This window comes from Lissotriton helveticus, chromosome 12 (assembly GCF_964261635.1).
Source record: "Lissotriton helveticus chromosome 12, aLisHel1.1, whole genome shotgun sequence".
Lineage (NCBI taxonomy): Eukaryota > Metazoa > Chordata > Amphibia > Caudata > Salamandridae > Lissotriton > Lissotriton helveticus.
Window position 1 is genome coordinate 126,903,782 of NC_136073.1, and position 22,601 is coordinate 126,926,382.

Sequence of the window (22,601 nt, forward strand, 5' to 3'; positions counted from 1 at the left end):
CTCCAGTGTGAGCGCTGCTCCGCCTGAGGAGGGGCTGTCAAAGCGGACAGACTGAGGGTCTTAGAAAGGTCATTAGAGTGATAAGGTCTGTGTGGAAATGGTGCAGTTAACTTAAGGGATATTACCCTACGAGAATGTGGCACGTCTTTTGCTCGTTGATTTAAATAATGCAGGAAGGAATGTTCCCGCCAAGCGTTGGTGGTATAGTGGTGAGCATAGCTGCCTTCCAAGCAGTTGACCCGGGTTCGATTCCCGGCCAACGCATCGCATGTTTTTCTTAACTATATATTAAATGTAATATTACTATGTATGTTTTAATATCAAATTCTACATCCCCCACAGTACTAACATTGTGCGGGACCCTTCTCTTAAAAGCAGCCACTGGGAGAGACATGCATCACTTACTGTCACTCAGATGGAAAGCGCGTGGGGAGAGAAGAAGGAATTGGGAGGACACATAACCAAGGAGAGGAGGAGGGGTATACAGCCTTTACAACGAAACTTTTGCAACGCTCTACCATTACAACGCAACTTTTACAACGCAAACCATTACAACGCATAGCGCTGGGGGGCGCTCTAGGATAGGGAATAGGTTTAATGTACTATCCAACACCTTCCCTACTATCCACGGGGAATAGAGTTGGAATAGTAAATTAAACTATTCACTATCCAGCGCCCAAAAGCATTATGCGTTGTAATGATATGCGTTGTAAAACTTGTGATGTAAAGGTAGGCGTTGTAAAAGTATGCGTTGTAACGTCATACATCCGGAGGAGGGAATGATGTAAGAGAGAGGGGAGTGACTTAGATTGCATTATTATACATAGATTTGTGTTATAGCTCTCCTTCTGCAGGGCTGGGCTGGTGTCTAACACACTGGCAGCAAATAAAAAGAAAAGTGCTTACAGGCAGTTCTGAAAATAATCGTGAAATATTACAATCTTTCAGGGTCTGCCACCATATCAAGAACTATTATTTGTTTGCTGCTAAAATCTTGTACATGACTGTACGGAAATATAAAGTCAATTTCTCAATTCTTTTTTGGTCTTGGTGAGGACTGAGCATCAAAACAGCTCTTTTAGTGTAAAAAGCATCTCCAGGCCCTCTGCCCCCTAGGGATTTCCCCCACGTCTCCTGTGACCAGTCCAGCTAGAGCCGTGGACATTCCGCTGAAGAGTGATGGTGCACCCTGGGGGCTCCGGAGGTCTTCCCTCATTACTCGTGGACTGAGCTACAGAGTGAAAGCCTTTCTTGCAGGGGAGACAGTGAGATGCTTAGAGCCATGGGGCCTTATTTATGAAGGCCTTGCGCCGCCGGTGCGTCACTTTTAACATGGGAAAAAGTGATGCTCCGGCAGCGCAAGGCCTTCATAAATAAGGCCCATGGTTTCCATCTTGGTTCAGCAGTGCGCCTTGGATCAGGCTGAGAAGCAGGGGTAGAAGTTCAGTTTTGTGTGTTCCCCTGACTGCAAGTCCTCCTGCAGGACTAACAGTAGCCGAGATCATGTAAGGGAACTGATAAGCCCTATGCCACCAACTCTCGGTGGGGGGACCCTGTCTACGTGCGGCGCAGGGGGGGGGGGGCGACCGACATGTATTCCAGGTAAGTATTACAATGCATCGATACCGACGGAATTTAATGTTAAACCTACATTTCTGATGGGTCGTGAAAATCTATTATGACACCCGTTAATTCAATGAAGATGAAAATAGAATGGCATACATGCGCCCTTTTTTGATGCAAACGCGAACCTTCTAATGCTAGTGAAAGCCCGCGCGCCCCAAGGGGGGGTTCGAACCCTAGACTAACAGCCTGATTCATGTACAGGCCGTTTTGCGTGGCCCTAATAGCGAATCATAGCGATTCGCTATTGAGGACACGCAAAACGGCATTCATGTAGGAATTGCTACTTAAATAGCGATTCCTACATGTTCTTTATTTGCGAGTAGCAATTTGCTACTCGCAAATACTCCCCATTCATTCCTATGGGCCAAGAGGCCCATAGGAATGAATGGGGAGTATCCCTCATTTGCGAGTAGCAATTTGCTACTCGCAAATGAGATAGCGATTTTAAGGGTGCCAGGGGTGTCCAAAGGACGCCCTGTAGCACCCCTAAAATGCACGTTTGAACAGGTGTTGCGCGCACACATGTCCAAAGGACATGTGTGTGTGCAACATGCAACTTAGAAAAATGCTTTTAAAAGCATTTTTCTGAGTTTTTGCTATTTACCGACAGGTCTGACCTCTCGGTAAATAGCGGCCCCAAAAGTCCAAAATCGCTATTTTGTTTTGTGTCATGAATAGCATTTGAGGAATCTCTATTAGAGATTCCTCAAATGCCATTCCACGCAAATATGCGAATTCTTACATAGCGATTTTTGCATTTGGGATTGTGAATACCAAATGCAAAAATCGCACTCGCAAAGGGCCAGAATCTCAGAATCTGGCCCTTTGCGAGTGCAATTTACCTACATGAATCAGGCTGTAAGTGCTTGCAAACTGCACGCTCTTCCACTGCGCTAACCCGAGCTGCACAAGCTTTAAGATGCCAGCCGGATGTTGCCAGCACAAAAGTTGAACTTTCCTAAAACACGAAATGCAGAGGGATGCGGGGGGAGCTGGATCCCTCTCTAACCGACCATGCTTGAAGGGGAATTAATTGACTTTATCTTTCAAAAGGGGGTTCCTAAAACCGCAAACCAAGACTTCACGTGAAACAGTTCGTAATCCCCGCTTACAGAGCGGGAGCAGCCCTTCACCCCCAGCTGCACCCCGGGACAGAACATGGGCAAAACACAATCGAAAGTTTGTTTGTTTTATCCCCACCTAACTTTGCCCGCACCCTTCGAACCCTTGCCTTGGAGAAACCTGCGCCACCAGAGGCAGACGAAATTGCCACTGAGCTATAGCTCATTGGTGATAGCGCATTGAACACTGCCTGGAGCTCCAGCGGACCGCTTGTAAAGGCCAACGCGCCCCTCATTCACCCGCTTTTGCCATGCAAAACTATCTGCCGGAGTATCATAGCACCAACTAGACCCGGAGGCATGAAATCACAAGTTCAGATAGGCACGGGGGTTATTTCACTTGGCCAGAATCACACGATGTTGAGACACATTGCCGAGGCTCGAACCGGCTCGCCAGATTAGAGATTGACCGACAGTCTATCTCCTTCGCAATCAAAACCCTCGTGAGATACATTTATAACGGACGCCTCTACCACTAGCCCACCAACTCCCCAACTGTGGTGGGAGCTTTGGGGGAGTTCCGTAATTTCAAACCGCTCCCTGCCAATTGCGCATCACTTCGCCCAGGCCAGACCAAGGCCGCGCATCTCTATGCTCGGGGCAGGCCGCGCTGGAACAGATACTATGCCCCCACAGCCATGCCCTGGGACTCATAAAAAACACGGACGCCAAACTCAGAACACGAGGCGTGTCCAGCGGGGGCAAATACCCAAGCCTCAAAACCTACACCTCGCTGTGCCACCACCTTAACCCGTGAGCCACCAATACACTGGGAGCGCCCCAGACACCTGGACTCACCGTACAATCACCGACACAGCTAGACCAACGGCGCGACGTGGCACAACAAAGGAGACCCGTTACTGCAAAAGAGTGTCCCCGACGTAGAGCGCGCGACGTCCGGAGCGGCAAAGAGGCCTGAGCAATGGCGAGGGGGAGAGATATACCCCCCTCTCCCTGCCTGCCGCCCTGGACGCACGTCACCTGACCCGCCCACATCCCACCGGGCAACGCCTGCCCTGGGGGGGAGTGGCTGACCATATTACTGGACGGGGGCAGCCCTCCGCGACTAAGGGCCCGCCCTCCTGATGGCCACAGGGTGGCCTCGGGCAGGCACATACCTTAACTCTGTGTCGGACACTTCAGTTGAAGGACAGTAGATGGTGCTGTGGTATTACTAGATTGCCACTCACTCATTCTTTCCAGTTGTGGAATGGAAAACAAATTATGACGTAAATTATGACGTTTTCATTCAACTGAAGTTAATTCAAACTAATCATGAAATGTACAAATGAAAATATGCTGCTGAAAGTCAACATGGCCTGCAGAAGACAGACCTTTTGACACGAGGTCACTGGGCCCAGCGTGTTCCCTGCGCCGCTCAACTATATTCCTAAAAGACAAGCGACTGCTTTCATCTTTTTATTCCCTTAAATTCCGACAGTCCTATGACCATTGATCAGAGATGTGACTGAGCATTAATATTTCTGCGGTAAAGCACACACTGTGCGATGCGCGTATGTGAGGGCAGATACCATATACATTTCCAGTAAGTTGCAGACTAAACATTATAGATCATTGTAGTTCATGAGCTGTGTTTATTTTACTTTTTTCGTTTTTTTAATTTCTGCGGATTTCTTAGACTGCTCCTCGTATTTTTACTTCTCTGCAGCTTTTCACATATTTCACTGGTGTGTTGGGTTAGTGCATGGGACTGGCCACAAACACGTAAGTGTCTAATAGCTGACTGAACACAAACACTCATACAATGCTCTTCACCCTTAAGATTGGTGAAGTGAGACCATTTGGAGGGCGCCCCTCTGTGTGCCATCACAAGTCCCCTGAGTGTCTCCCTCTCTCTATATCTGTTCCTCTGCATTAATCTCTTCTCTTCCACATTCTGCTCCGCTCCCTCCAGGCTCTTCACAGGTACAGAGCAGATGGTTCTAACTGGTCCCATCTGAATATTTAAGACAGAAAGAAGCTTAGGGATCAGGGCTCAGGGGCACTGATTGAGCCACCGGTTTGGAAGCAAACCATTATATATTGTGTATTCAAATACACTTTTAACAGATTTATGAACTAAAACAACTTAAATATTATAGTGTACCAACCTATCTGTTATGATGTGATGTTATGGCACGTTTTGTTACTTTGTGTTATGTGTGTGCTGAGTGTGTGTGTGTGTGTGTGTGGTGTTACAGTGTGATATCACACATTTGCCAACATCTTGGCCTCTTGGTGCTACTTGACAAAGAGTATAGTTTTGCTCCCAGTTTGTTGGAACAAGGAACGCATTCAATGTATGCCCTGCAGTGTTTGTCGCAAAAAGAACAATTGATGGACAGAATGTTGAACAATGTCAAACACTCTCCCCAGTACAGAGATCTGGGCCTAAATCTAGCCATCTGCAAATCAGTCTTCACCCTGCTCCCCGTGTACAGTCCGGCCCGAACTGCCATGCCAGGTCCTCCCTGGACTGGAAACAAGCATCCTGGGACCGGTTTCGGGGTATCGCCCTTCATCAGCGAGGCTGGCTTGACTCCAGTGGCATGGAGAGCTGCTGAGGATATTGATAATTTCTCTGCTTGTTCTAAATGTGAGATTATGTCTTGGTGTTTAGGGGTGGGGGTAACATCAGACATTGAAATCTAGTAATAAGATGAGCGAGCAATTTAGAATATGTGCTACTGAGTCAATGAGTCCACTTTAGAATGCAGGGCTGCAATATAGTGGTTTATCAGTCAGTATGACTGGAAGGAAGGTCTTGTATTCCTTCATGCAGTGTGGGTAAAGGTGCTCAGTCTGAGACGCTTTTCATTGCTATGATGCCTTTGTGGACGACTATAACCTTGACCATAATCTGTGTGGTGTGATTAAGCAATTTTAGAAATTCACTATGTAGAACTTGTTTGTCTTAGGAAGTGTACGTCACTGTGATAAAGAGTAGATTCATGATTTATGGGGAGGAAGAGGAGATTATAGAAGTTCTAAATGCAGATGTTTGCTGCTGAGTGTGGCTATGTAGCTCTGCATGTGTTTCGGCCAGGTTTTAAGGGGTAGTAATCTTCAGCGGGTGCTGTCGGTCACTACCCATATCAATGCACCTACATGGGTGTGTTGGTCAGGACTTGCTTCTGGTGAGGTTGGTTGTGTTAGTGAGTAGCGTCCTGTTGATGGGTGAGGGTCAGGTGTAGGGTTTGGTTGGGTTCTAAGGTGAGTCATGGCATGGGGGCTTGCAGAGTTAGGCACGTGTCATTTAACTATGTTGCTTAGTTTTATTCATGCAGGGTTATGATATGTTAGTAAACATTTATAGAGCGCATGTATGCCCCATGGCGCTAGCATCCGGTTTTTGTTGCTGTGGTTGATCATCTTAGTGACTGTACTTAACAGTAACATTGACAAATTGGCAGACATGAAGGGAAACAGTCTTCACCCCAACCACCACCACCACAATCCCCTTTCTCCTCACCAGAGACAAGTCACTTAAATGGTTCTTCTCAGAAATCAATGCCTTTGTGGAGGTCAAACTGAATTGACCGAAGCTCAGCCGCCCCTTCCTTGAATTCCCATGTCCTCCATCACTTTCCCTGGAGTTGAATGTCTGGAGCGGGACAATCCCTTCGAGATCCCCCGATCTACGCACTGCAGGTGGCCTGTACCCGCCCCTCGAGACAGCTCGAATCCACAGTTCCAGGGCGCGTGTAAATTGATACTTGTATAGCACACTACTCACCCGCAAGGGTCTCAAGGCGCTTGTTCGAATACCACTGTGTGAGGTGTCCACTCCTGGGCACCCCCAAGGTGGAGGCCAGGCATCCTTAGCGTTGTGGGGCCGTTGTGGAGATTAAACAAGCTATTGCCCAGAGTTGCAGAGTGGAACTAATAGGCACCGAGGCGAGAATTATCAGGTCCGTGGAATTTTTGAGCTCAAGACCCGCCGAGGCAGGGAATTGAACCCTGGGCCCGGGCTAGACCTCTGCATCAGGGTCTGCTGCTCTAACCATTGAGCCACACTTCTCCCTCCTTCTCACGTGGGTGTAGCTTGCATCAGTGCAGCATGTGCAGTGGCACCGGGGCCAGGAAAACCCATTAGGGCTCATAGTACTAAGGCTACCCTACTGCTAGAACTGGATTGAAGCTGTAGTCAGCATCCGGGCACCTGCGCGCTTTGGGTAAAGACGAGGGCTCCAGTGTGAGCGCTGCTCCGCCTGAGGAGGGGCTGTCAAAGCGGACAGACTGAGGGTCTTAGAAAGGTCATTAGAGTGATAAGGTCTGTGTGGAAATGGTGCAGTTAACTTAAGGGATATTACCCTACGAGAATGTGGCACGTCTTTTGCTCGTTGATTTAAATAATGCAGGAAGGAATGTTCCCGCCAAGCGTTGGTGGTATAGTGGTGAGCATAGCTGCCTTCCAAGCAGTTGACCCGGGTTAGATTCCCGGCCAACGCATCGCATGTTTTTCTTAACTATATATTAAATGTAATATTACTATGTATGTTTTAATATCAAATTATACATCCCCCACAGTACTAACATTGTGCGGGACCCTTCTCTTAAAAGCAGCCACTGGGAGAGACATGCATCACTTACTGTCACTCAGATGGAAAGCGCGTGGGGAGAGAAGAAGGAATTGGGAGGACACATAACCAAGGAGAGGAGGAGGGGTATACAGCCTTTACAACGAAACTTTTGCAACGCTCTACCATTACAACGCAACTTTTACAACGCAAACCATTACAACGCATAGCGCTGGGGGGCGCTCTAGGATAGGGAATAGGTTTAATGTACTATCCAACACCTTCCCTACTATCCACGGGGAATAGAGTTGGAATAGTAAATTAAACTATTCACTATCCAGCGCCCAAAAGCATTATGCGTTGTAATGATATGCGTTGTAAAACTTGTGATGTAAAGGTAGGCGTTGTAAAAGTATGCGTTGTAACGTCATACATCCGGAGGAGGGAATGATGTAAGAGAGAGGGGAGTGACTTAGATTGCATTATTATACATAGATTTGTGTTATAGCTCTCCTTCTGCAGGGCTGGGCTGGTGTCTAACACACTGGCAGCAAATAAAAAGAAAAGTGCTTACAGGCAGTTCTGAAAATAATCGTGAAATATTACAATCTTTCAGGGTCTGCCACCATATCAAGAACTATTATTTGTTTGCTGCTAAAATCTTGTACATGACTGTACGGAAATATAAAGTCAATTTCTCAATTCTTTTTTGGTCTTGGTGAGGACTGAGCATCAAAACAGCTCTTTTAGTGTAAAAAGCATCTCCAGGCCCTCTGCCCCCTAGGGATTTCCCCCACGTCTCCTGTGACCAGTCCAGCTAGAGCCGTGGACATTCCGCTGAAGAGTGATGGTGCACCCTGGGGGCTCCGGAGGTCTTCCCTCATTACTCGTGGACTGAGCTACAGAGTGAGAGCCTTTCTTGCAGGGGAGACAGTGAGATGCTTAGAGCCATGGGGCCTTATTTATGAAGGCCTTGCGCCGCCGGTGCGTCACTTTTAACATGGGAAAAAGTTATGCTCCGGCAGCGCAAGGCCTTCATAAATAAGGCCCATGGTTTCCATCTTGGTTCAGCAGTGCGCCTTGGATCAGGCTGAGAAGCAGGGGTAGAAGTTCAGTTTTGTGTGTTCCCCTGACTGCAAGTCCTCCTGCAGGACTAACAGTAGCCGAGACCAGTTGTTTTTTAGATGGATTTACATTTCAAGGTAGCTTGCAAAGTTAAGCAAAACCATTAGAATCAGAAAAATCACACAAAAAAACGAGGTGACTAAATGCATGATAGATGAATTTAGCTTTCACTAGACTCAAATCCACCTCATATTCAGCACGTAGCCCAGTCAGGCCTTTTCACAGAAGTGTAACAGTCCTACACAGAATCTTTGTATTCTCAGAGTTTCCTTGAAACTTTATTCAGTCTGGGGGCGTGGCTTGGATGGCAAGGAGGAAGCAGTCCTAAGTCCGGAGCTCCCGACCCCCCGAGTCAAAGAACGGCGAGCAGGGCAGACAAACGCGAAAGAAGCGCTACATAACCCGAGAAAAGAGGTGTGTGAACGACAGGGGCACCGCTTAAGCTGAGCCAAGCTGGGGCGCTACCATCAGAAACAGGGGAGAAAGCGGAAAGAAGAAAGCCAGCCAAGAGGAGAAGAAGTAGGCAAGATGGCGGACGCCTCGGAGACGAAGTGAACGGACTGCCGCGACACCAAGCAAGAGGCACCAGACATCAGGCGCCGAGCTCCCCCCGAAGCCGGTAGAAGGGAAAAGGACCGCCAGTACCGTGAGTAAGGCAGCGAGCAAAAAACACCCCCGAAACCCCCCCCCCTGCCACAGACAAGGAATAGAGGCAGCCATCTTGGTGTGGGATAACCGAGGGGTGAGGGGCGACCGCACCGCAAGGAAGGCTCTTCCCCAAGCGAAGCGCCCCGACGCGTGAGGCAAGACCGCATAGCAAGAGTGCGGTCGGCAGGAGATCAGCGCGAGCAGGGGGCAGGCAGCGGAACAAGCCAAAGAGCAAGCGGCAGCCGTGGAGGCACGGAGCCCGCCACGAGGCCGCCCGGGGGAAGCGCCTGGGGCCGAACCTGCCGTTTGAAGGCAAGCGCTGGTAGCGGAGGGGGAAATTGAAACAAATAAACAGACAACAGAGCCCCCAAGAGAACCACTCAGTGCAACCACGAAGTAGAGGCACAAAAGGGGGGCGGCCATCTTGGTAGAGGCCAGAAGCGAGCAAGCGGCCATTTTGGTGAAGGTGAGGCGAGGAGACCGCGCAGAAGCGCCACACTAACAACCGGAGCTGTAGGGGGATACACCAACCCGAGACCAACCCAGCAGAGGGGGAAATAAATAAAAGAAAGAAATACATTAGCAACAGCAAACCAAAGAGTCAACGCTCAGTACAGGCACGAGGCAGAGGCATAAAGAGAGGCGGCCATCTTGGGAAAGGCGGTGAGGCGAGCAGGCGACCATCTTTGCGAGGGTGAAGCGGGGGACAGGCGAAGGAGACCTCGCAGAAGCGCCACACCAACAACCAAGGCTGAAGGGGGGCACACCAACCTGAGACCAACCCAGCTGAGGGGAAAATAAATAAAAGAAAGAAATAAATTAACAATAATAAAACCGAAGAGTCAACGCTCAGTACAGGCACGAGGCAGAGGCATAATAGAGAGGCGGCCATCTTGGGAAAGGTGCTGAAGCGAGCAGGCGACCAGGGTGAGGCGGGATACACTCACGGAAGCGCCGCACGAGCACCCGAGACAACAAAAGGAGACAAAGACTACAAAGTGGCCCAGAACTACGCCGAGAGAGAGACTAACCCCTCAAACTGCGGCGGAAGCAGCGGGCAGACTGCCGACGCGGAGCAACGAGCGCGCACGCAGAAGCAAGGTACAGGAGCCGCAGCCAAGCCCACATCCCAAACCAACAGCAGAGGGTGCGGAGCTACGAGATTTTAAACCGGAGAGAGCGCAGGAAGGCAGGATAAGGGGTAGAACCGCAAGAGGCTGGCGGAGTACAGGACAAAAACTAGAGTGGTCAAGTGGCCACCCAGGTTCAGAGACAACCCCCGCTGCAATAAGCACCCTTAGGAACAAAGAAGGAAAGGAAGGAAACAGAGCCGCCACAAGACAACCGCCAATAGGAGGGAGACCCAAGACTAGCCAGGCCAGAGGAGGCACCGAAGCCATGGCAGGGAGAGACGGGAAACACGGCGCAAACGACTTGAAAAAGAGCAAGAATTAAACTCCAGCCTCCCCGAGCAAGGAGCGCAGCAGCCAGGGCGACGGGACCATCACACTAGACACTCTCCTGAAGAAAATAACAGAAGGGAACGAGTTGGCAAAGGCCACGAAAAAGACAGTAGACAGCATCCAGATGGAGCTAATAGCGATCAGAGCAGAGCAAAGCAAAGCCAACGGCAGGATAGACGAGGCAGAGAAAAGGATTGGCCTGCTGGAGGATAATGCCACCATAACACACAAAGACCTGGGGCTGGTGATAAAGAGAACGACGGCGCTACAAAAGGCCATGGCGGAGCAGGAGGACAGGAGCCGCAAAGGCAACATAAGACTCTTGGGTGTGCCCGAGGAGGAGGAAGATACACCGGGGGCATGCGCCCTAATGCTGGAGTCTCTAATACCCAAGCTCACCGGACTCAGCTTCGACAAACCGCTCGAAATCACCAAAGCATATCGCATACCGGCCAGAAAGCAAGCGAATAGCAACGCCCCGAGGCCTGTAATATGCAAACCGCTAAGAGAAAATCACACTGACGCGATCTCCTCCGTAGCCAGGAAAGGCCGTCCGATGCTGGCAAACGGAAGCAAAGTAACAATCACCCAAGACTTCTCCAAACTAACAGTCGAGGTGAGGAAAGGCTTCCTAGCCCAAAGGGACCACCTGCGAAAAAAGAACATCGCCTTCACCTTTGCGGGCCCGTCAAAAATGAGAGTGACAGACAGGCACGGAAGCAGAATTTTCGACGACCCCAACGACCTACACAGATACCTACAAGGGCCGGAACCAGAAGAAATGGAGCTACCAAGCCCGGGGGCGAAGCGAACGGCGTCCTCGGACGAAACAAACGAAGGGGAGGAATAGGAAAGAGAATGTGCTTGTGTAACATGCATGCGCAACCATGCACTGAGACTCTGAACTTAAACCTAAACGAACAAATCTACCTCAGACAATCGCACAACAAGAGCAAACGCAGCTACCTCAGCAGAGCCATCGCAGCCACGGAAGAAGAGGCAGAACACCAGAGACTTTAGCAAAGAGGTGTAACATGCATGCGCAACCGTGCACCGAGACTCTGAACTTAAACGAACAAATCTACCTCAGACAATCGCACAACAAGCAGCCACCTCAGCAGAGCCATCGCAGCCACGGAAGAAGAGGCAGGAAAACAACAACCATATCCTTTTTTCTTTTTCTTTTTTTTTAAAAACCAGTACGGATGAAGAAACCTTAGGGGCTGGGGGCCAGCCCAACAACAGAGACTTAGCAAGGACTTGGGGGGGGGGGGAGTGTGAGGACCCTTGCTGTCGCACACCCGGTTTACTACTGACGGGGGAGGGGGGGAGGGGGGAGGTGGGCGGGCAGGGGGGAGGAGTGAAGCTGGCGGACATGACAGTACATGGTATAGCCACCATTTGTGTAATGAACAAAATACATCTACTCTTCCCTTTCTCTTCATACATCCTATACTTTTTCCCTCTTTCTATTCCCATCCAAGCCCCTGGGGGGGGCTACAAAACGCAAAGCACCAGCGACAACACCAGACCACCATGACAGACCCAACAAAAGCTGGCCTGTCCACTGACCTGAAGATAGTGTCCATGAACGTTAAAGGACTGAATCACCCGGTCAAACGGAGGAAAATATTAGAGCACCTGGCCAAACTAAAGGGAGACGTATACATGCTGCAAGAGACCAAGCTCTCAGAAGAAGAAGCAAAGCAACTCAAAGCAAGATGGATAGGGGAAGTACTCTGCTCGCCAGCAAAGGGAAAAAAAAGAGGAGTTATAACGATCCTGAGCAAGAGGGCCAACCTAACAACACAAACAATGGACGCAGACGAAGACGGCCGCATGCTAATAACGAGTGTCCAGAGAGGGAGCGACAGAATTCACATGGTCAACATATATGGCCCCAACTCTGAAGACAAACAATTTTGGCAGGGAGTGGACAGCAAACTATCCGACCTGCCCCAAGAAGACCTCCTGATCACAGCTGGGGACATGAACAAGACAATGGACCAGGCAACAGACAGGCACCCAAACAGACCGAGCCATAACTCCAACAACAACAACAGCACCCTGAAAGACCTATGCATCAAACTGCATCTAGCAGACCCATGGAGGCTTCAACACCCGTCAGCGCGCGAGTATACCTTCTACTCACACCCACACAACTCCTACAGCAGGATTGACTACATACTGATGTCCAACACGCACACGCACCTCATAGAAGAAATGGAGATAGCTCCAATTACCATCTCGGATCACGCTCACATAACACTCACTCTAAGTGGCAAACACAACGAAAACCCAACGAGGAGATGGAGGCTGAACGACGACATCCTCCAGAACAGAGAGAACGTTAAAGAAATTGAAGCCACAATTAAAGAATACCTCGAGCACAACGACAATGGCGAAGTAGGGAAGGACATCATATGGGACGCCCTCAAAGCGACACTAAGGGGGAAACTAATAAACATCAAATCCAGGATGAACAGAAACAGAAACAAGAAAATCTTCGAGCTTGAGGAGGAGATAACAGCACTGGAGAGAGGTCACTGCGCAAACATAACAGACAAGAACACGCTCACCCTGCTCACAAAAAAGAAATACGAACTGAACAAGATCTTAAGCGAGAGGGCAGGGTCCTGGCTAACGAAGTTCAAATCAGTCAACCTATGCGCAGCAAACAAAGCAGGGAAACTGCTGGCATCGTACCTAAAGGCAAAGCAGAGGCAGCACACGATAGCAGCGATAACAGATCGAACGAACAAGTCCCAAACAACGAACAAAGGAATACTAGAAGTCTTCAGACAATTCTACCAAGAGCTGTACACTGAGGATCAGACCCTGAGCAAAGATGCAGGGCTAGATCTGCTCAATAACACCAATCTGCCCAAACTCAAGGAGGAGGAGAGGGAATCGCTCGAAGCTGACATAACGGAAGAAGAGATTGGAACAGCTATAAGCCAACTGAAACAGAACAAAGCGCCAGGACCAGACGGATACTCCGCAGCATTCTACAAAACTTTCAGCGAACACATTAAAACACTAATGGCACAAACTTACTCGACATGCATCCAGAACGGGAAGATGACGGAGTCCATGTGCGAGGCCAATATCACCATAATACCCAAGGAGGGGAAAGACCCACAATATCCCCAGAACTACAGACCAATCTCGCTAATAAATGTCGACTGCAAAATCTACGCGAAGGTCTTAGCCAATAGACTAAACAGAATCCTGCCAGACATCATCCACACCTCACAAGTGGGATACATTAAAAACAGACTATCGCAGGACAACACAAGGCTACTGTGCCACCTAATCAACCACACAGCAAGTAGTAACGAACAAGCAGTCATGATAGCGCTGGATGCGGAGAAGGCCTTTGACAGAGTCTCGTGGCCCTTCTTGAGAAACTGCATGGGAAGTTTCGGACTGGGGGAAAAATACACGGCAATGGTCATGGCCCTCTACAACAAACCGAGAGCAAAAATAGTGGTAAACGGGAGTGCATCCGAAACGCTCACGCTGGGAAGAGGCACCAGACAAGGATGCCCCCTCTCCCCCGGCCTCTTCTTGCTCGCTCTAGAACCCTTGCTAGCCAGAATAAGGGACAACACAGGTATAACAGGCGTCAAGATCAAGAGAAAGACTGTCAAACTAGCGGCGTACGCAGACGACATCCTAATCAGCAAACCCCTCGACATCAATAAAAGCGCTCATGGCCACAATAGGAGAATACGCGGCAGCTTCAGGCTACAAACTCAACAAGGAGAAATCGGAGTGCAAGCCAATGAATGTCCACACCACAAGAGAGGTCCTAGGCGAATCCGGACTGGCATGGCAGACGAAACCACTAAAATATCTAGGACTCCACTTTGGAAGAGACCTCACATCAACGCTACAACATAACGAGGACCCTACACTGAAAAAAATAAGAGAAAGGCTGGAGTTATGGTCGCCAAAATACATAAGCTGGTGGGGTCGAATTGAAACCATCAAAATGATGATAACCCTGGCGATAAACTACACGCTAACAATGCTGCCACTCCCAATGACAGAGACATTCCACAAAAAACTAGACCAACTCATAAACATCTTCCTATGGAAAAACAAAAAACCAAGGATAAGCCTACAAAAACTAAGACTGACAAGAGACCTTGGAGGCCTCAACCTGGCGAACTTCAAAACATACCAAACGGCATGCCTGCCGAGACAAGGTATTGCCTGGATAGACGACACACAAACATACAAACCAGTATGGCTAGAGGTCGAACAAGATATCCTGGGAGGGCTCAAGCCAATAGCCCTTCTAACAGCAAACAGGCACCCACTAAAGTCCAACGCCATACTGAAACACACGAAGGAGGCACTGATGAAAGTAGACAGACGCATGGCGCAGAAGCTGAAAAACACAGCATGGGAATCTATCTGGTTCAACACAAAAGTAACCTATCATGGAGCGACATTGCACAATGACATATGGATCGAGAAAGGCATTAGCCTCCCCAACCAGACAGAAATCAAGCAAGGGCCGCTGACGTTCCAGAACCTACAGCAGCTACACGACCTTCCAAACCAAGAGCTCTACAACTTCCTAAAGATCAAGACAGCAATAACGAAAGCGAACCTACGTAGAGGGGAGCCAGGCATCATCAAGTACCTGCAAATCCTCAACTCAGCAGGTCACCAAACTGCAAAGATATACAAGCTCCTAAGCCCCTCCACGCTGGCACAGAACAAGAAAGCCACTAACGCATGGGAGACGCTCCTGGGCAGGCAACTGAATGAAATAGAACGGGCAAAAATGTGGAGCTCAGCGACAACAAACAAAGTACCCCCACAACTAGCGCAAACAAAGTATTGGCTACTCCACAGGGCCTACTGGACGCCATCCAAGCTCCACAAGGTCGGCATCGCAGAATCAAGCACATGCTGGAACTGCCAGAAAGAAGAAGGCACCCTGGAACACCTCATTTTCACCTGCGTGAAAGTCAAGAGGTTCTGGACACAGATCAACACCTTCTTGAACGATATGCTCAAAACCGACCTAACAATCAGCTTCGTAAGCCTGGCGACAGAACACCTAACCGCGAACCTAAAAAGTAGAGAAGAGAGAGAACTCCTAGACCTACTCCTCACAGCAGCCCTTAAAATAATCCTAACGAACTGGAAGAACACAGCCAAAGCGAACTTTAAAACATGGATTAATTGGGTCACTTTCCTGAGAGGAGCAGACAACATCACAGGCAACTTCTCAAAAGAACACAACGCCAAACTACACATGTGGCGCCCACTCGATGACCACCTGAGGAAACCCCAGTAAACCCCCCCCCTTTCTCTCTTTTTTCTCTTTCTTCCCTTCTTGTAATTTGAGGGAAAACAAATGATAAGAGCGCGCATCCACAAATGGACTGTTATAGAAAAGACCGCTATTGTACGCTCCACCTATATATATATATTTTTGTATGGTCTTTTTTTTTTTATATGCCAATAAAAGTTTTTAAATAAATAAAAAAAAAAAAAGAAACTTTATTCAGTCTTTCAGGCGTGTACCCCTTTCGCCAAAACTACTCTCTGCAACCACAATCTAGTTTAATAGTGCCCCAACGAGACACAAAAAATACAAATGACCCGTTCCTCTTCCTTTGTTCCAAGCCTACAGAATGTGTTGCATTTATTATGAAAAGATAGTCACCTCTAAACTCCCATAGAGCAATTGAATGGAACCTCATTCTAATGATGTCATGTCCTACAGTCTATTGCAGATGTAGCCTATCCTATAAGAGGGCAAGAGACAACCCCAAAAACGAGTAGTGTGAAAGTCCGCAAGATCCCTCTTAAACTAAACACTCTTAAGACTTTTGTGTTCGTCTTTGTAAGTTCCTTCTTGGGTCAGGATCGGCCCGCACTCGACGACATGACGTGTATTTGTAAAGCGCGCGTTCAGTCCTAACGGGGTATCCTGGCGCTGAATAAGACATGTTTATTGTTACCCAACTAAATGGTACTCATTTATCGACCTCGGTGGATGATAGGGTGAGTGAATAGGCAGGTATTTGAACTTGTGATAAGGAGGTCAAGCACAGACTTCTACAGTGGATGCATGAATCCACTGAGCAACGAGCCCGGCTCGAGGCGTGGGTGTGTTTATTCTTGGTATCTGAGAACTGAGGTGAATGGCAGCAGGTGCGGAGTGGACGTGCAAGAGGGGAAGTGAGTCGTGTGCAGGGAATGCAACATTTGAAAAAAGAGAACCCGTCCCTGGGTGGGCTTGAACCACCAACCTTTCGGTTAACAGCCGAACGCGCTAACCGATTGCGCCACAGAGACCTGCTGAACGTGATGTGTGGAAGCAAAATTCCAGCCGAGTCTTGGGCAATGGGGGCTGCTCGTGAGCTCTCTCTGCAACTCTCTCACAGGGCTACTCTTACAGTCTCGACCTCTCTCTCCGGAGCATCGGGCGTCCTTACCCATCCGAGTCTGGGCCTGGCTGGAGATAGACCTTAGGACATCGTCATATAGAATGACGTCACAGGGAGGGAGGGAAGGAGCGGAAAGTTTGCCCCAAAATGTGCCCCAAAGCCTCTTATTTAGGAAAGGGTCGAGCGGCGCCTGCCACAGCCAGAGGAGGGGCCCTGGTGCAGCTGGGAGAGGGTGGGAAACAGACAACAAGACTGCTAGGCTTGGAGAGGGCGAGGTCGGTAGAAAGGTGCAAGAGCAGCCTTCTCTCCAACCCTCACACCTAGGGACATTGCTGTCCTGCAGAGATGCGCTGGTACTCTCCATCACATGCACAGCCGCCCTGATGACCGCACGGCACAGAGAGAGCTCTGAGGCTTCCTAGGTCCAGGGGTGAGTCGCTCACCCAGCCCAGGCTTTTACTTTGAATTCTGGGACTCGTGGCATGGAGATATAATGAGGTAAACAGGATACCAGCCCCAGATGCAAAGAAAAGCATTGGTCTGGGTGAGCTCTTCATGCATGGAGCTGGGAAACCTGAGAGCTGTGAAGTGTAACGAGACTCACCCTTGCTTGCAGGCCGGGCCGCCTCCCCGACCGCCACTCAGCTCCACCTGCTGACGCCTCACTGCTGCCCCCCAGTGCGAGCTCGCGCCCGCAGTGACCGCTGCCACTGCTCCTGCGCCTCTTCTATAGTTGTCTCTGATTGTACTGTATAGAATTTTGCCTAATCTCTGACTCTTTTCCACCTGTTATTTACTGTATCTTTTGCCGTCTTTTCACTGTATTTTTCGCCGCGCTACAGCCCCCCACCCCTCCTCTCTTGCCTTCTGTATTCCGGTCTCGTCCGCCACCTCCTCCTGAGGCCACGCCCCCTCGCTGCCCGGCTCCCGCCTCCCAGCTGCTCCTCCCTCCCTCTCTGATTGTGCTGTACTGTATTTTTAATTACTCTCTGTCCTTTATTCTTGTGATTTACTGTATTTTCAGCCGTTTTTTCACAGTATTTTTCACCACTCTACACCCCCTCACCCCCCTCTCTTGCCTTCTGTATCCCGGTCTCTTTCACCACCTCCTCCTGAGGCCACGCCCCCTTGCCACCCCTCTCCCGCCTCCCAGCTGCTCCTGCCTCCCCTCCGCCTTAAATGGCAACGGCCACCCGGACGCGCAGCGGACGAGCGCAGCGGGCGCGCTGATGTCGTGCCGCAGGCGCGCCAAAGGCTAGCCCATCTGCACCCGTCCGCGCCTGGACCGCGCCCAGCGCCTGAACCCCTGGACCCCGCGCACTCCACAACACTAGACTCCGATTCAACACCAACACCCTCCATGCTCTCAACACCGGCAGAGACCACCGCTGCTTCCAGGCCGCCCCGAAACACACCCACGGACCCTTCTCCTGCCACGCCTGCAACTTCACCTGCAACAGAACCACCAAGCCTCCAAGACCCGGACCCAACCACCTTCAATGCATACTCCTCAACACCCGCTCCGCACGCAAACACGCTGTCGAGCTCTGGGACCTGCTCGACACCTCCGTCCCAGACGTTACCTTCCTAACCGAGACCTGGTGGAACGACTCCTCGGCACCGGACATCGCCATAGCCATCCCGGACGGCTACAAGATCTCCAGCAGAGACCGCACCAATGGAATCGGAGGATGAATAGCCATCGTCCACAAGTCCACCCTCCAGGTCCACACCCTCACAGACGACTCCCTCAACTTAGCCGAACACCTCCATTTCCGGATCCACACCGACCCCAACAGCACCCTCAGAGGAACACTCGTCTACAGACCCCCGGACCACGGGCCCCAGTCAGCGACTCCATCGCCGACCTCGCCAGCACCCACACTCTCGCCTCCACGGACTACATCCTCCTCGGGGATCTGAACTTCCACCTCGAGAACAACAACGCCAACTCCACCACCCTGATCGACAACCTCGCCAACCTTGGCCTCAGACAGCTCGTTACCGAACCCACCCACGCCGCCGGCCACACACTCGACGCCGTCTTCTCCACAAGCACCCACGTCGCCTTCAACAACACCACTGAACTCCACTGGACCGACCACCGCTGCATCACTTCACCTTCATGAAACCAACAATGCACCACCGCACCCAACAGGTGGCCCGCCGCCGCTGGAGCATAGTCACCGAGGACCAGCTGACCTCTACCCTCGCCCAGAACCAACTCAACAACCCCACCAACCCAGACGCCGCCTCTCGTAACTTCAGACAGTGGATCGACGACTGCGCCAACACTCTCGCCCGCTCAAGAAACCCTCCATCAACCACCCCAGCAAGAAAGCCGCCTGGTTCACCGAAGAACTCCAGACATCCAAACGGACATGCCGGAAGCTGGAGAAGAAATGGATTCACGACCGCACACCAGACAGCCACGCAGGCCACAAGGACGCCACCCGCAGACACCACCACCTCATCAGAACAGCCAAGAGATCGTCCTTCAAATCCCGACTGGAGAACAACGCACACGACAGCAAAGAACTTTTCAACATAGTGAAGGAACTCTCCAACCCAGCGCCAACACGAACGACATCCCGCCCTCCCAGGAACTGTGCGATTCACTGGCCACCTTTTTTCATCGCAAGATCGCCGACATCCACAACAGCCTCAACTCCTCATCCCCCCAGACCGCAACTTACCACCCCCCGAACGCCACCTGCACCAACAATCTGACCTCCTGGACACCCGTCAACGACGAAGAGACACGCAAGATCATGAACTCAATCCACTCGGGATCGCCATCAGACTCTTGCCCACACCACATCTTCAACAAAGCTGACGCAACCATCGCACCCCAACTTCGAAAAATCATCAACATCTCCTTTGACACCGCGACATTCCGGAAAGCTGGAAGTACGCCGAAATCAAGGCACTCTTAAAAAAAACCAAAGCGGGCCCCAAAGACCTCAAGAAGAACTTCCGGACCATCTCCCTGCTCCCCTTCCCGGTGAAGGTCATCGAGAAAATCGCCAACATGCAGCTGACCCAGCACCTCGAGGACAACAGCATCCTAGACCCATCCCAGTCCGGATTCAGAAGCAACCATAGCACCGAGACTGCCCTTATCGCCGCCACAGACAACATCAGGCATCAGCTGGACAACGGCGAAACCTCAGCCCTCATCCTCCTGGACCTATCAGCCGCCTTCGGCACGGTCTGCCACTGCACACTCAGATCATGCCTCCAAGAAGCCGGATTCCAGAAGAAGGCCCTCGACTGGACCAAGTCCTTCCTCTCCAGCAGAACCCAGAGAGTCCGGTTCCCACCCTACCGCCCCGAAGCCACCGGCATCATCTGCGGCATACCCCAAGGTTCATCCGTCAGCCCGACCTTGTTCAATGTCTACATGGCCCCCCTCGCACAAGTGGCCACCAGCACAACCTGAACATCATCTCCTATGCTGACGACACCCAGCTCATCCTCTCCCTAACCAAGGACCCACACACCGCCAAAACCAACCTCCACGAGGGAATGAAGGCCGTCGCCGAATGGATGAGGAGCAGCCGTCTGAAACTGAACTCGGACAAGACGGAGTTCCTCATCCTAGGGCCCACCCCCCTCGGCCTGGGACGACTCCTGGTGGCCGACCGCACTGGGAAGAGCTCCGACACCCACAGACCACGCACGCAACCTGGGATTCTTCCTCGACTCCTCCCTCTCCATGTCAAAGCAGGTCAACACCATCTCCTCCTCCTGCACAACACCCTCCGCATGCTCATTGGCATACACTTATACTCGAGGAAACGGATGGGGACTTTAGCTTACCTGACTTGTTATGGGGCTCTTTAATCACCGGTCACAATTTACAAGAACTGTGGGCTGCCTCTTTTGAGCTTCTATGGAATATTGTGAAGCCGTCTTGGCTGCGTAGAAATCATCTTTATACCATTCACAGGGCTTACTATTCTCCACTTAGGTTGTCTAAATTCACCGAGGGAAACTCAGTTTCATGCGCTAAGTGTGGGCTTATCGCTGCATCAGACGCCCATATGTTTTTCGAGTGTCCCCGATTAGCCACTTTCTGGGCAGCTATTGGCGACACTCTTACAGCATCGTTGGGGTTCAAGATAACCATAAATTTGCCTTTGGTGATATTTGGGCTTTTAGATGGGCTTCAGATTCCAGCTAAGAGTTTGGTGTTTTACGCAGTACTGCTTGCAAGAAGGGAGATATGCAGAAGATGGAAAGACCCTTTACCTCCCTCCTTCAGTGACTGGCAAACCTCTCTCTTGCAGACTTCTCGGATGGACCTTGCTAGGTCTGGTAACCAGAGTAAAAGGGCCTTTTGGTATACGCTCTCATGGATGTAATGAACTACCCGGGTTTTTTTTTTTGCCGGGGTCCGATGATTACACTACCATGGGGTCCTTTGGCACACACCATCTGCACAGTCGTTGCCCGGTCCTAGCCCGGCCCGTGTTGGGTGCCATTCTGACTTAGACTCGGTCTCTGCCTTTCGGTGGGGTCTGTGACAGCTGAGGGATGTTTGGCCCCCACTTTGTCCGTTTTTATCTCTACCAGTTTGGATAAACTGAGACAGCTGTTCATTGGCTAATCCGTTTTGGCATATAGACTCATGGTGGCTATGAGGACAAAAAAAAAAAAATCACCCTCTGCATGCTCGCAGGATCTACAAGTGGATCCCGACCGAAGCACGAAGAACGGTTACCGAGGCCCTCGTCAGCAGCAGGCTGGACTACGGCAACGCACTCTACGCAGGAATACCAGCCAAACACTTGCAACGACTACAACACACCCAGAACGCCTCAGCCCGACTGACCCTCAACGTCCCCCGCCACAGCCACATCTCCTCCCACCTAAGAGACCTGCACTGGCTTCCCGTCAACAAAAGGATCACCTTCAAACTCCTCACCCACGCACACAAAGCACTCCACAACACCGGACCTGCCTACCTGAACAACAGACTCAACTTCTACACCCCCCCCGCCATCTCCGCTCCGCCAGCCTCGCCCTCGCCGCCGTCCCGCGCATCCAACAAACTACCTCCGGCGGCAGACCCTTCTCCTACCTCACCGCCAAGACCTGGAACACCCTCCCCACCCACCTACGGCAGACCCAAGACCTGCTCACCTTCAGAAGGCTCCTCTAGACCTGGCTCTTCGAACAGTAGCAGCACCCCACCTCAGGGGTAAGTAGCTCGCTTTACAAATCCCTAATTGATTGATTGATTGAACCACCCTGTGTTATGGAATAAACATCCCCTCGTGTACCCAATGCCCCTCCCCCTCCATGAAAGCTCTCCATTGGTTCCTGGATATGTTTGTACTTCATGAATTCCAGCACACACAGACATACATGTATGCATACTTACCGGAAAGAAGCATCATATATGAGGATGGCAACAGGAAATATGAGGGCCAAGAGTACAACGTGAGGGGAATGCATATGGAATCTCTGCTATAGATGGAAGAAATATTGCATTTGAGTGACAGAAAGGCCCCGCCCTCTGCCGCATCTTTAGCCCCTTCAGACTTTTTAAACTACCTTAGCTTTCATTCTGGGCCTTGTACCTTCACTGTTCCATTAAAACCACGAGCCTAGAAGTGTTAGCATTCAAAGTGCTGCCAGCTAAAAACCAGGGCCTGGAGGTGGTGACTCACA

The 22,601-nt window shown here is 50.6% G+C and overlaps 3 non-coding genes across 3 annotated transcripts; 2 read left to right on the forward strand and 1 right to left on the reverse strand.

Moving 5' to 3' along the window:
- Positions 1 to 192: 192 nt before the first annotated feature.
- Positions 193 to 264, forward strand: TRNAG-UCC (transfer RNA glycine (anticodon UCC)). Its single transcript has one exon. It is a non-coding gene; the product is annotated as a tRNA-Gly (tRNA).
- Positions 265 to 7,127: 6,863 nt separating this feature from the next.
- Positions 7,128 to 7,199, forward strand: TRNAG-UCC (transfer RNA glycine (anticodon UCC)). Its single transcript has one exon. It is a non-coding gene; the product is annotated as a tRNA-Gly (tRNA).
- A 9,557-nt stretch (positions 7,200 to 16,756) lies between these two features.
- Positions 16,757 to 16,830, reverse strand: TRNAN-GUU (transfer RNA asparagine (anticodon GUU)). Its single transcript has one exon. It is a non-coding gene; the product is annotated as a tRNA-Asn (tRNA).
- Between the last annotated feature and the right edge of the window lie 5,771 nt (positions 16,831 to 22,601).